General features: G+C 36.9%; 1 long non-coding RNA gene across 1 annotated transcript; it reads left to right on the top strand.

Moving 5' to 3' along the window:
• The first annotated feature begins 6,357 nt into the window (after positions 1-6,357).
• LOC117162342 (uncharacterized) lies at positions 6,358-8,842 on the top strand. The gene is made up of 3 exons (XR_004465199.2): positions 6,358-6,496; positions 7,553-7,642; positions 7,743-8,842. It is a non-coding gene; the product is annotated as an uncharacterized LOC117162342 (long non-coding RNA).
• Positions 8,843-15,499: the final 6,657 nt, after the last annotated feature.

The following is a 15,499-nucleotide window of genomic DNA, read 5'->3' as shown; positions in this document are numbered from 1 at the left end:
ATTATTCTATTTTCTATAATGATTCAATTATAGATCTTATTTTTTGTCAATCATATTTCACTGAAAAGATCACTTTGAAAATAATCTAATAGTAAAAAATGAAAAATAATCTTTTTCTATCTTGTCTTCATTTTTTACAAACTCTGTCCACCGCCGTAAACCTATTAAATGCATGAAACGACAAAGCAAAGCTGCTTCACATAATTCCCCGCTCACGCAGTGTCAATCAGTTCACGACCGCAAACGATACTGCTAATTTCCAGCGACCACGAACGATTTCACCGTAATTGCCGGTGTGAAATTTACCAATACGTGCTCGAATTGGTCAATAATGGATAGAGCGCTCTTGCACACACTAATCTACCAACAAATAATATTGACTCAATTGAACAACAGCGCCTAGATTAACAGACAAACCGCATGTTCCAAACAGATTTACAATCACGGCAGAAAATACATGCCGTTATAGATGTTTCCTGGTCAAGACTAATTTCCACGCGTTAAGAACATTGTAACCGGAATCTAGGAAGAACTAGCACTTCCTGGAATAATACTATTGTGTCCTCGATGAATGTCTCTCCGCAATGCCCTCGAGTGAGTTGTTTTTGTCTTTGGTCGTACGACGTCCGGGATGAGAATTCGGGGAACGGTTTTGCGCTGCTTTAATACTCGCACAACCATCCATCCATGGGACTGCATCTTTTTAGGAGGACCAGTGATTAATCTTTTCCCACTCATTTTCATCTCTAATTTCTCATGAGGCTAAGATTCCTGCATCTTTTATCATAATAATTTATTAATACTATTAATAAATTGAGACAATTTTACACGTCGTATTTTGCGTTATAAGATGACTTGTAATTTGTAAAATTTACCTGTAAAATTCCTTTGTTTGTTTTACCGAAGCAATAGTTGGCATTTCTATACGACAATAAGAATTTGTTAATACTAATAATTTGTAAGGTTATCATGTTATCATTCTTCTAATGGATAGTATATTATTGAAACTTTTTTAATATTGAAACGCGATATTTTTTTGGAGAAGAAGTGCATAGTAGTAAAGAGTTGAATTCTACGGACGTAAAAAGTGGACATAACATTTTCTGTACATGGAGTCGCCTGGCCTAAACATTTTATGATTTCCGGGCAAAATACAGACGAATCCAGCGCTGATTTTAAAGCAGCTTCATCCAAATAAGCCACAATAAGAAATTCCCACGAAACAGTTGCGTTCATCCCCTTTCGAGGTCGCCGACCTCTTTGAATGCGTTTCAAGAGCGTCGTACCAATGAAACTTCGAGTTCTAAACTAATTTCTCAGCCTTTTGCGTTAAATTTAACCTTCCGCGTTAGTGTATTTCGGACGAGCTCCTATTTTACGCTTTCGTCGACTTCACCAACGTAACACGCAGCATCCGCAAGTAAAACTGTCTCTTAAATTTGATGTGACACCAACACACGACGAGAAGAATCACAATGCCATTTTTATTCCACTTCGTTAATTTTTCGTCGTAAGGTTTAGTTGTAAATAGGATTAAAAAAATTTAGATTAACGAGGAATTTAAAATTGATCTGTTAAATCAACAATTTCCATTAGTTGTCAATAGATTTTATAAGCCTCAGATTACTGAGAAATTATACACATTGCAAAATATTTACCATTGGTTACCCACGCTACACGTAAATTTGATCAATCTACCAATGCACTAACACTGCAATAAATTTCTATTGCAACATTCCACGCTCCTTTGCCGCACCTTAAACTCCTCGCTAGATTTATTCCACCTTAAAGTGTCACATAACTCCTACGACACCGATATCAAATCTTAAACTCCACCAAATTCCAGAGAAACTTGATTTCGTCGAAAGTAAGAGATTAAACTTAAAAAGCAATTTATTTCATCTTTAAACTATCCCAAACTTCTTAAATATAATTTATATATATATGTCGGAGATGAAAGAACACCGGAGCCTTTGGAATTTTGGATAATCCCGCAACATTGTAACCTAGAATCTACTATAGCTGTAATTGAACAATTGTAGTTATTCAACCCGATTGTAATTGTTCGAGAGTCGTGATAATGAGCTTGGGCTCGAGGCGACAGTCAGTCGCCGAACGTAGCCGCGGTCACGGGATGAACGCTTTGTCTAACAAAGGTATGGAGTAAACACGCGACAGTAAACATTCCAACGGTTTCTGTCCCGTGGCTCGCCACACGCAGACCCTATTCTTCGAGTAAGATGATTGCCAGATGTCGATGCGTCTCCGCAGTACATGTCCGGCTAGACCGAGGGCCCGTTATGAATCTTAAGGTTTAGTTAACTAAAGTCCTTCAAACAGACAAACAGTCTCTGTCCCAACTACGGGAAGATAGGGGAGACATATTTTTCAACGAGCGGCGTCTCCCACTAGCAACTTTCCCTCGAGGGCGGCTAGCATCTTTTTCTAACCACCGATATGGAGATTGACCAATTAGCAGCAACGCCAATTTCCCTTACTTTCTGAACGAAGGCATTTCTCGACGAATCCGATGATCTCGTATCCTTAGACACACCCCATTATAGTTTTCCTCTATGGCATCATCGGGACGGGAAAGGCATTCTCGCTCGCGATCTCATCGATAAAAGAGTAACGTCTTCGCGATCAGTGGTTATTTCACGTTTTAACCAGACTTAGACTTTGTGAGTACGTTCTGTTGTCATCCCGTTGGCCGCGGATTCGTTATTGAGCCCGAGAGCATCGTCACTCGTGTCGCGAGTGCCGAACCGCCGTGATCAATTGTCAAGACTGTACTAATTCTATCATTGCAATAAACTACACCTGTGTGTACCGTATCAATGGCTAATCCTCGAGAAGATTCATTTGACGCCCACAACCCCACTCCCAGTGCCAATCCGACATCAGAAGTAGGACCAGAACGGCTTCGAGCGCTGGAAGGGCAGGTCGCTGTCATGAACAACCTAATTCATACGCTAATGCAAAGGCCAAATACAGGAACCACCAAATTACCACATTTTAACCCAGAAGTCGCAGGCGCCGATCCAGCCGCGTGGTGCGCGGCTGTTAGTAGGGCCATGAAGAACAACCCCCTACGAGATGACGCGCTATACTCTGCCTTAAGTGACTCTCTACAGGGTTCTGCAGCACATTGGCTGGCACGAATGACGGGAGACGGAGAGGTTACTTGGTCTACCGTTAAGGAACGATTCCTTATACATTTCGGTGGCCGAGAGACGACGTCCTCATCGTTAATCAAGGTATCCAGGGAACCGCGGGGAGTGGGCGAATCCACGGGGGCGTTTGCCGGCCGTGTCCGTTCCCTCCTGCAGACGCGGTGGCAACATTCTACGCTAGACGAAATACTTAACGCTGTCACTCTCTACATATTAATTCCACACGACCAACGTCTTAAACGATTGGCCCTCACGAGCGATATCAGAACGGAGGACCAATTTCTGAGCGAAATGCGACCCTTTTGTTACGAAGAAGAGTCGACATTTTCGCCGAGAGATGCACCGGCGGAACCCGAAGCTAAGCGACGCAAGTTATCGGGCCACCAGACGAGGTGTCATTACTGTGGTACTCTCGGACACAGAATAAAGGACTGCCGCAAGAGGATGCAGAACGAACAGCAGAGGGATGCACGACGCCAGCGGATTTCACCAAATTCCCATTCATCCTAATTCGACGGAATATACGGCGTTCGTTACACCCGACGGGCAATACGAGTACGTTACCGAAACCAAGATTTCAATATTTACGATAAAAATTAGGTCTGAAAAATAACAATGATGTTAAAAAGTAATCGTTTGTAAAGATTTCGAGTGTTAGGGAGGGTGTTGAAGTAATACTCACTTCTAGGAAAACTACATCTTCTCTAGCGTTTAGTTCTCTTAGTCCCCGATGCTATTGAGTATTGTTTAGCTCTAAATCAATTTGAAGGGCCTCTCAGTCTCATAGCCTTTTTTAGGAATATGCCATGCACAGATGGTGCAGCAAGGTATATATAGACGAGCCAGTTTTCGTAATTATATAAATACCCATAGACTCATGGCTTCGAAGCTCTGTTGTAATGTAACGCTGCCACAGTGTGGTTCTGGATTAGTATACACTGTACTTATACTTATGCTTATACTTATACTTATACTTACAGTTACACTTATACTTAAATATATTTCTGTTACACATTCATCATGCGTTCCTCGAAGAGATAACTTCAACAAAGGTGGTTGGAAAATTCTTCAGCTTGCTCTTCGTTGCTTCTGGCTCATGTGTAGTCCGTTAATCTGATTGCTGGGATTAGTTTAATTGGCTCCTTTATTTTGTTCGTGGCTTTCCATAGGAAATAGTTGGAATTCTCGTACGCAGAAAGTGAATCTATGAATTTTGAGAATTCGTTATTATTATAATCTTTTATTTTACTTTCTATTTCCTTTGCAAGTTTGTTTAGATGTTTTTTTGCTTTCAAGTGCTCTATGTTTTTGTCATTTTGCTTTCGCTTACCTTTTTTCCTCTGATTTTGTCAAGAAAGTCTTGCGGAATTATTTTTGTTTGCCAATTATTTGGTTCATAAGTAGTAGTTGCCAATGCTACTTCTATAATCTCTGTCAATGTACTGCCTGTTCGCAGTGGTGCATATATTGCTACATCTGGAAGTAATTGCCGTTAGTTAGTATTGTAACGGTGGTTGCTTGAGCGTATTACTGATGGATTTGGCTATGTTGGTGTTAAGGGTGGCGATTGGTTAGTTACTTGTGCATAACTTCGGCTACCAAAGGTGTTGGTGTTTCCATGATTAGAGTTCTATACATATTGTATTGTTTGCTGTTGGATCTGATTCAGTAATATCTACTCGCTGTATGTTCTGCTTCGAAGCGTGTAGCAGGAGGGTGTGAGGAAAAAGCAACACCATGTTAATGATCATAGAGATCAACTTTTATCTTAGATATATGATTATTATGATTATATTATTCTTATTTTATATCTAACTAATGTCTAATAAATGTTATATAAAATAAATATTTTTTCATTATTAAAATCCTTTGTAAACTCTATAATTATATTATAATTTAGCTTCCTCAATAAAGAATTTAATAACATTGAAAATTTTTAATCATGGGTAATATTTTAAATATGACACTATTTACGTATGTTATAGGTAATGTTAATAGTTACACAATTTTTTAATAAATTAAGAAAAAACTAAAAACAAACTTACTTTCCAATATATGCGTCAAATATAAAAGCATTAAAGATATGTGTACATATTTAATTTGAAAATTGTGGTCTTGTTAAACTTGTTTGTTGGTAATAATAATGCATGTTTAATAATGGTTCATAATTAATATTCATTTAAACAATGCTTTCTGTAATAAATGGAGTATTGTAGATGTATCTGCTTGAAATAAATGCATAATATAGTATAGTATAAATAAATACATAATATAGTATTAGTTATTGAATAAGCTTACTGCTTTAGTTTTTATTCTTTACCTTTAGTGCTTTCACCGAAGAATGGCGCCAAACACAAAATCCTAGCTACTCGATCGCAGTGTTCAATGGTGGCCGATTGGTAAAGTACATCTTGCGACATTAAGGACCTTATCTCCTTTACAGCAGTTAACAGACCTGTGTGTACAACTATGGCCTAGGGAAATTAACAGCGTAAAGTCATTAGTGTCTAATTTTATTAATGAAAACTTAAATACATTTTTTATGCTTATTATATATTTTTTTTAAATACTGTATAACTGGAATAATGTAATGCAAATACTTTGTTAAACATAATATATTAAAAATTGGATTTATATTCAATTACATTCTATTTTCCACCAAGAGTTACGCAATTAATTCGCAATTACTCTCTTCGTTTGGGATCGTTTGGAAGATAATACATTTTCTTACCACTCTTTGACTTGTTTCTGCATCCCTTGGCTGAGTAATCAGGCATTTGAACTAACGTTCCAAACTTAAATGTTAATTCTGTATGTTCTCTATGATGACTGCAAAAATTTGTAATAAACACGAAGTATAAATCACCTTAAAGTAAAAACGGATAACACCATATAGATTTAATTACTAAGATGTGTGTAGCTCAAAATTTGATGTTAATTTAAAATTGTAATATAATTTATCGTTAAACTTTGCAAAAAAGTTGTATTTTCTTTTGAGGTTATCTTTAGCAATCTTATGAAAAGGTTATTCAACTATTATTTATATCTATTAATAAGAGCGACTTTTAATAATATCTTACTTTTTCTTATTATTCTTTATTTCCGTCGTTATATACAATCCAATAGACGGTAAATATTATTACACTTTGTTTACAGACAACTTTGTAAACGTATACTTTATACATTTATATTTATACCAATCTATACATAACTGCTGCAGGAAGCGCTTTTATAAATGGCGGAACCAATCAGCGTTGAACGAATAGATTTGCCACACTGTCCCTGGACCAACTACACATCGCAGGGCTTAACTCTTCAGTCAGGTCTGTAACTGATTCCGAACTTGAAAAATCACCGTACGTGTAATCGATCCAATGATCGAATTAAACTGTCAAAATTTCCAATTAGTTGTGGAATAACAATAATTTTTTGGCCGTTATCTTTTCTGATTGAAGAAAACAGTTACAAAACGAAGTGTATTCATTGAAACTTTTATTGCATGCAATTTTGCATAAATAGAAAAGTTTTATTTTTTTAGGAGTAGAGTTTTAATTAAACAAAAATATTTATTTTGCTTTGATAAAATTAAAATTGAGTGTTATTAATGTCTTAAGACGAATATTAATGAAAGTAATCTGGGAAATACAATATATTACTGTAATATCGTGGAAATAAGGATAGAATTTTTTTTCCGATTACTTACAATTTATTAATATTAAATTGAATATACAAATATAAATTGGACAGAAAACGATGTTTATTTAACGGAAACTAAATGCAATACTCGTATCTATATCAAATAACTTTACAGTTATTTGACCACCCTCGTCACAACGAATCTAACACACACACACACTCTCTCTCTCTCTCTCTAACAACTCTATCAATTCTCACGACTCTACTCTTCGACGACTCGATTACCTCTAACGACTCTACTCTTCGACGACTCAATTAGCTCTGATTCTCGCAACACGCACACTTTTCGACTCGCACACTCTGATCTTTCGGTCGTCCCGCCTTGGATAGCGAAACCGTCCTTCTTCTAACGTTGTCTATTGTTTCCCTCATATCTATGTAAGAACTACCAACTACGTGCCTTTAGTCACGTAGGCACTCTTAAATGTAAACGAACCACAGAAAGACGACGTACACGGTTTTATCTATTTTCAACTGATTTCTAATTCGAACTACCTTACGATATTACATTACTCCTAAAACTAAGCTCTGAAATCTGAGCATATATATATATATCAGAGATGAAAGGACACCGGAGCCTCTCCTTTGGAATTTTGGGAAAGTCCCTTAACACTTTAATCTAGATTCTACCATAGCCGTAATTAAGCGATTGCCGCCATTCAATCCGATTGTATTTGTTCCAGATTTATGATAGTGAGCTTGGACTCGAGGCGCCAACAACCAGTCGCCGAACGTAGCCGCGGTCAAGGGATGAACGTTTTTACCTAACAGAGGTATGGAGTAATTCTATAGCTCTCCTTAAAAGAAATAGTTGTAGCGGCACGAGACAGTAAACATTCCAACGATTTCTGTCCCGTGGCTCGCCACACACAGGTCCTATATTCTTCGGGTAAGATGATTAACGGACGTCGACGCATCTCCACAGTACATGTTCAGCTAGCCTGAGGACCTTATATTATAAATTATATTATAAATTATAAATCTTAAGATTTAATTAACTAAAGTCCTTCAAACAGACAAACAGTCATTGTACCAACTACAAGAAGATAGGGGAAATCTATTTTTCTCACAAACGACGCTTCCCGCTAGCAACTTTCTCTCAAGGGCGGCTAGCATCCTCCTCTAACCACCAACATGGAAATTGACCAATTAACAGCAACGTCAATTTCCCTCACTTTCCGAACGAAGGCATCTCTCCACGAATCCGATGATCTCGTGTCCTTAGACACACCCCAACGCGACGGAGACTTATTCCCTCGTGAGGTCACATTAGCTAGTTACATAGCGTCCTTACGCTCGGTGGATATTCTATGTTTTAACAAAGAGTTAGTTCAGTAATACTTGAACCGTAAACAAGGAAGTTGGGTACAACGTGGACCTTGGAAGAAGGCGCATTCTGTTATCCCGTTAATCGCGGATTCGTTATTGAACCTAGGATCATTGTCATTAGCTTCTCGAGTATCTGATTACCACGGTTACTTGCCATATTCTGTAATAATCATATTTACACTAGTACATATCTCCTCTATTGCATAACAATAATGTCTAATCCAAATAAAGATTTGTTTCACGCCCTGTTACGCCACGAGGCTTACCACAGGCTGTATTTTCTAACCGTCGCTCGCGGTCCTACAACGTCGCAGACGGATCGTCGCGGCTGCCCGGCAAACAAACATTGTAGTGGCAAGCGCATGGTTCATTAAGCAGGGCGACCTCCAGAAACGTCGACTCGTGGCCGTTATTTTACCTCGCGTAAAAGAATGTGGCGTGATCCGAACGTAGTGGGGGTCGCCTTCCAGAAAAAACGAAAATAATCGAAGGGCGTTCAGTTCCTTCTGACGAGTCAAACGTGACACTTCGACAAATCTGACGAGCAAACGAATTTATCTAGAGATATCGCAAAGTCGAGTCAAATTTCTGTAACATCTTCATCATATTATTGTAAAATATATTGTTCTATGTTAACCTGTTAATACAGTGTTACATTCATTAAACCACCTCTGTTATCCTAAACGAAACAGGGGAACGACTATTTCGCGGCGTCGATTAACATGATCGTAGCGAGAATTTACGCCTCTCGCTGACGCGTTCTCCTAACGACCGCGTCTCTCCGCGAACGGTCGTAACACGCCCCTAACCCTAATCATAATGTGAACCCGACATATATATGTAATTAATTAGCTTTTGTTTTGTTCAATTTTCCTCTTATTGTTAGTATAGTAAAACAGTTATATCAATAAAAGTCACAACCTGCTTTCTCTCTCATACTTATCCTTCTTTCAATTCTTTAAATAATGCTCTCTTGCATATTTTATATTAAAGTACTTGTTAAAAAATATATGATCCGTCAGAGTTTTTACTAATAATGTTCGCTTCGATATATGTTGTCAAAGACATTTTCCTGAACAATTTCTAGAAGATTTTAGCGATCGCCTGTTATTCCCTAAGAAATTATCAATAAAAAATATTTATAAAAAACAGTGTATAGTATTCATTTACATATAGTAGAGAAACATTGTTCTCGTTGCTCGCTCTACTCGCTCGTAAAAAAGGTAGTCCAACCTAATACCAGTTTCATATGTGAGCGAACAAGAAATTTTTAGAAATGTTTTTTGGCCGAAAGTTAGAGAAGCCGCTTCGCTCGCATATGGAACATTGGGTTGGAATAGATTTTTATGAACTCGCAGAGTTCGCGGACCGAGTGGAACGACCAACATATGTGATGTTCCTTTCAAATAAAAACTAGGAAATAAACACGTACGTCCATGTTTGCAATTCACAGTCACATATATTTACATATAGGCAGAATATAATGTACAAGGTATTAAAAAATTATTTGTAATTGCTTTGGGGGGGGGGTGATGCTACATCTTTAAATCTGCGGAGATCTGTTGAAAAAATGATTCGCAAAACTGATTTTGAGCATGATATTCAAAATCAAATTTTTTTACCGCGTCATATAGTACTTATCACGAAAAACAAATGTCTAAAAAGAATCATGGTTTGCAAATGACCCGTTCATTTGAAAAAAATCTTTAAGGTTACATTATCCCTTAAACTAATTTTGTTATTATATTGCAATAATATATTACGAATAAAAGACAATACAAGCAGAAAAATAAAGAAATAATATAATAATGATACGATATTATTATTGTATTAATACAAAATTAATAATATTATGAACATAATAATAAGTAATAAAATTTAGAAAGCGTGCTGGGAATTGTTCTCTGTTCAAGACCTAATGGAAGATCACAGCGTGAAGTAGAAGTTTCAGATCGTTGATTGGGGTTAGGTTGATTTCCACTCGATGCTCGTTGTGTACATTGACGTAAGAAAGAGCAAGTGTCGTTTGTGCAGTGTACGTATAAATCTATTGATGTATTTGCGAACAATAGCTTATCGAGTAGGAATTTCACAAGAAGCAGTAAGAAGAATAATACGTAAAGAAGGTCTATGTTTTTATATGGTTCATATAATGCAAGAACTTTGTACGGTAGATTATTCGGTACGGTAAATAGAAAAAAAACCGATATTTCTTAGGCAATCTGTCCACGATACTACATATCTGACTTTAAAATATGAACAAAATCAGTTTAAAAATTCAGGACACTTTAAATACCTGTTTCTAAGAGAACAGATTTTTGCAACAGCAAAAAATTTGGCCTTGTTAATCATGTTCAGTGTTGAGATTATTCGATGTGTAAACAGAGAAAACAAGTGGATAAATTGTAAGGCAGAAAATATATTTAAATAGAAGTGTAATTATAAGTAAGAATACAATTTGAGCTGGTCCAGATCCGCACGCTAGCTGTGTTACCCAATAACTGAAAACCCCGAAGCCAACGTCGCCTGTCTACTGTTTATGGCCTGACTTCGTCGCAGTCTTTTGTCTACGCGCTGTCAATGGCTTCAGTGCTTGAGAAAACTAAAAAGACCAGATGTAGAATTTTCTTAGAAGTGGTAACCATTTCAACATTCAGGAAATTTGGCGTTCCACTTTTTTGACAAATAAATTTTTTAACACGCTGTACATAGTAGTAGCAATATGCTTCTGTTAATAAATTTTTAAGGACTAACGAGTGATGGCTAAAATCTTCTGGAAGTTAATCAGAAGTGTGTCCTTGTCAACATATATCAAGGCCCAAGGTATTGGTGCTGGCTTCCCTTTTGTTAGTATTTATTTGACTATGTAATTGTATATATGTACTATTTGATCCGCTTCAATGTGATTTCGGCCTATTTTCAAGAAGGAAAGGGGAAATATAACCCTCCCTCCTTTTTATCGATTTACTTTCGCGTTTCGTCTCAAAATTATGTTAAATTTTGCTTGTTACAGTACCACGCCAAAAGAATTTACTTATAATTCTCAATGAGAGTTGATTGAAAATAGTTCGGTCGAGTAATAATAACTCCATTTGATTTTAGGATTGAGTTCGACTCTATTTTATTTTGAATTTCTTGAATTTCCTTATAAGATCTCGAGTATGTTGCTGGTCCGTGATTGAATGTTGCTTTTTTCACTATGAAGTGATATGTGTCATCAACGGCATCAAAAGACACAATGAGGAACCGAACGCACAAGACAAGATAGATAGTTTATTTTCTAACTGTGAGCACAGGAACTACTACATACTTAATCCTTAAAGAACAGGGCACAGTAGATAATTATTATTATTAAATAATTTCCATTGACGTACTTTTTACTATCAACTCAACATATGTATAAATATACGTATATAAATGAAATGAATGCAAATGAATTTTAGAGAATTTTAAAGAATGCTTTGCACTGTTTCGGTAAAGTTATAATTCAGTCCTAAGCGGTACAAAGTAAAGTGTATAATTTATTTATTTTAATTTACAATGAAGAACGCAAGAATGATCATTAGATCGCTTATGCAAATAATAAATTTTCATTATTTTTAAAAATGCAATAATTATTTTAAGTTTAACTGGGAATTGTTAAGATTTATAGCTACTTCGTTTATGATTAATAAATATTGATTGGGTGAAACTATAGAACCGTAACGTCTTTTCCGATTTCAATGACTTTTGAATATGTTGTCACGTGCATGATTGCGAACAACTTCCTTCTTTAACTATCTCAGAAATCTATCTATATCATTACAATGAATTCTGTTTATAAATTACATATCATATAATTATATAATGACTCATTGAAAACCAGCTTTCATTTTTTGTTGATAGTATGGTAAGAAAATGTGAAGTTCGAACGCTTGTAACGATTGCCTGAGTTGCGTCATCCTTGGTTTTAGGAAAAGATAGGGAAGTCACTCAAGGGTGTCGCGGCTTCGATGTCTTTCGTAGCTGCGACGCGGAGGCCACTCGGTTGTTCTTTGAACAATCGTCAACGTGGACGAAGGTCAAAGCGAAACCACGCGAATTCGGCATTTCCGATAATACGGAACACTGTAAACGCGACTGCGTTGAATTCGTTCGATTAATTCCTAGCAGTATCTATAAACAGTGAACTTAAGGTCCCATACACAACTGCATACGCTAGGTTGTAAGAAATAATAGCTATATACGTATATAGCGGCACATGAGTTAGAGGACGATGCAAATCGAGAGCAACTCATATTATTGTTTTGCCTCGTGACACTTACACAGTCTTGACGTACATGTAACGTCAACAAATATCTCCAACAGACTCAGGAAACCTGAACCGCCTTGCACACGACACCGACTCCCAAAACAAAGGAATATGAATTTGGCACATAGGCATAAGATAAACGAACATCTAGAAGGGCTGAGTCTTGATCGAGGCTTCAGTCTTTCGGTAACGGTCTAATCGCACACTTGTAATCCTATTATAAAATAAAGGTACCTCGAACTCTGGTTCAAGAATCCAACATTTTTTTATTATTATTTTCCCATTATTTTTACGTGACATTTTGGCGATCCTGCCAGGATCCATTCGTTTCAGTGTAAGCGAAATTACGATTTCGGTCTACGGACATTATTGAAGATCGAAGGATTCGAAGCACTTGTGTTATGAACTCCGCTGCCAATAATTTACCACAGTGGATCAAATCAACGGGACCACTGTCAGCATAGAACAAATCAACAGAACGAGTTTGACACTCAAACAACACCTTTGAACGCGCCACAGAGGAAAACACCGCAAGGGAACCTCATTCTACGAACTTACGTATCAAGGTGAGAAAAGTCTGGATTCTTTTAAACAATATAGAACGCGAAAAGTTATGTAATATCGTAGAATAGCTTTGATTGGAGATCGGCTGAAAATAGAAAAACCGTGTACGTCGTGTTTCTGTGGTTCGTTTACATTTAAGAGTGCCTACGTGACTAAAGGCACGTAGTTGGTAGTTCTTACATAGATATGAGGGAAACAATAGACAACGTTAGAAGAAGGACGGTTTCGCTATTCAAGGCGAATCGAAAAGTGTGCGTGTTGCGAGAATCAGAGTTGATCGAGACGTCGAAGCATAGAGTCGTTAGAATTGAGTTGCGAGTGTTGTCGAGTGTTAGAGTTGCTAGTGAGAGAGAGAGAGAGAGAGAGAGAGAGAGAGAGAGAGAGAGAGAGAGAGAGTTACCAAATAGTTGTCAAGTTATTTGTTGTAAATACGAGCGTTGCATTTAGTTTTCCTGTTAATCAAACATCGTTTCTCTGTCTAACTAATATCTGTATTTTCAATCCATTATTAATAAATTATAATTAATCGGACAAAATTACACCTTTAATATATTCCGATATTACAGTTAGTTTCTCTAGTAACTCTAGCGAAGAGACAATATTCACTATGAACAACAAGAAAGACTCAAAAGTCGAGACAAGTTTATCCTCTACAAGTGGAGTCCAAAATAAAACGGGATAACTCGATTCTTCTACCAGAGCAATTTTAGACTTAGTACAGAGACAGAACGAAGAATTTCGACAACAATTTAACGAAATAAAGAATGCTTTAAAATTAGCCAATGAAGAAAATAGAAAACGCGTTAATGAAATGGAAATATTAGGTAGAAACCTCTCTCGTGTTAAACTATCACAAATAGACGTAAAATCAACTGAATTCGGTTCTATGATGACTGACGATGACGATAATATATCAGTATTAAAACACGATACTAATCCACCTCCACTTATGCCACAAAAACCACCAACATATGTCCAACCATCCAATCCAACAGCTGCAAACTCTGGAAATCTAAAAGCTGTTTAGTATCTCCGATACTAAACGGAGAAGACGATATAGGTGTAGAAGATTTTATTCGTGAAATAAAAGAAATGAGAATGATGTGTAGCGAACAAACGTTATTATTAAAAATGATCAAAATAGAGAAAATTGTAGGAAAAGCCGCAATGACAATCCGCAATATCCATATTAACGAATTCGAAACTCTGTACGAAGGATTAAGGACATAACGTAGCTACTCAAGCATCAGTAAGAGAACACCAAGATCAGTTAAGAGTGATAAAGCAAGGAATAACCGAAAGCGTGTAAAATTATAACATTAGATTTCGACGTGTTTTCAACAAACTTCAATACAGCATTACCAATGAATATAAAGACGAACTAACTCGATGAGCGATGAACGATCGACTATACATGGTTTCTGTGATTGACTATGTAAGAGGCCTTCGTTCAGAAATAGGACACGTGCTATTGGCTAACCCCCCCCCCCAAACATCATCGATGCAGAGAAAAAGGCAATGGACGTGGAAAAATACTTTCGCGAAGACAACGCTCGCAGACGGATGACACGACAAACAACCACTCCACCATCTTATCGTAACCAGACGTCTCGTCCAGTAGGTAACCGCTTCATGATTACAAGTAACATGAATAACAAAACTCCATCCACACAAAGCATTCAACCAAGAATGAATAATTTTACAAAGCTTGAGAATCGACCATTAAACAAAAGGTCACAAACGAAATGTTCAAATGCAATCGATTGGGACACTTTGCCAATCAATGCCAAAATTTTCGAATACCGCCTCAAACAAAAGCCCCTTCAGGAATAAACCACAATCAAGAACAATCAGAATTAACAATGCTACCTCAGGAAGACTACCCACAATACGACTACAATTACCAGGACGACCAGGATTGCGATTTCTCGTTGACTCGGGAGCAGGAATCAACTTGCTTAAACGAGGATGCTACCCAGGAAGAACAATAATACCAGACACATAGAAATTCTCCATGGGACATTCCAAATACGAATCCAATTACAAAATTAAACTAAATTTATTCAACAAAGAGATAGAATTTTCCTTAGTAGATGATAATTTCCCTATCATAGAAGACGGCATATTAGGCTTACCTGGTTTAAATCAATATCGATTCGAACTCTCCAATAAAACATTAAAATTAGATAATAATACCCTTCTGCTGCAGCAAGAACCAACCCTCGCATCAGGAGAAATCGTTCAAAAAATTGTATACCTCGAGGGAAAGCCAACGCCAGTATGCTTTATCAATGGTGGTAAGTTTTCAGTCCAAATTTCTAACATTATTGAAAATATAAACACTGTAGATCAAATCGAAAAATTCAAATCTTTGATTCGACTATCGCACATAGAAAAACCTTTTGGAGAATCTATGTAGTATTTTCGTCTGTACCTACTTAAATTA

This window comes from Bombus vancouverensis, chromosome 7 (genome assembly GCF_051014615.1).
Source record: "Bombus vancouverensis nearcticus chromosome 7, iyBomVanc1_principal, whole genome shotgun sequence".
Taxonomy (NCBI): domain Eukaryota; kingdom Metazoa; phylum Arthropoda; class Insecta; order Hymenoptera; family Apidae; genus Bombus; species Bombus vancouverensis.
This window is presented reverse-complemented; position numbering and strand designations above follow the sequence as displayed.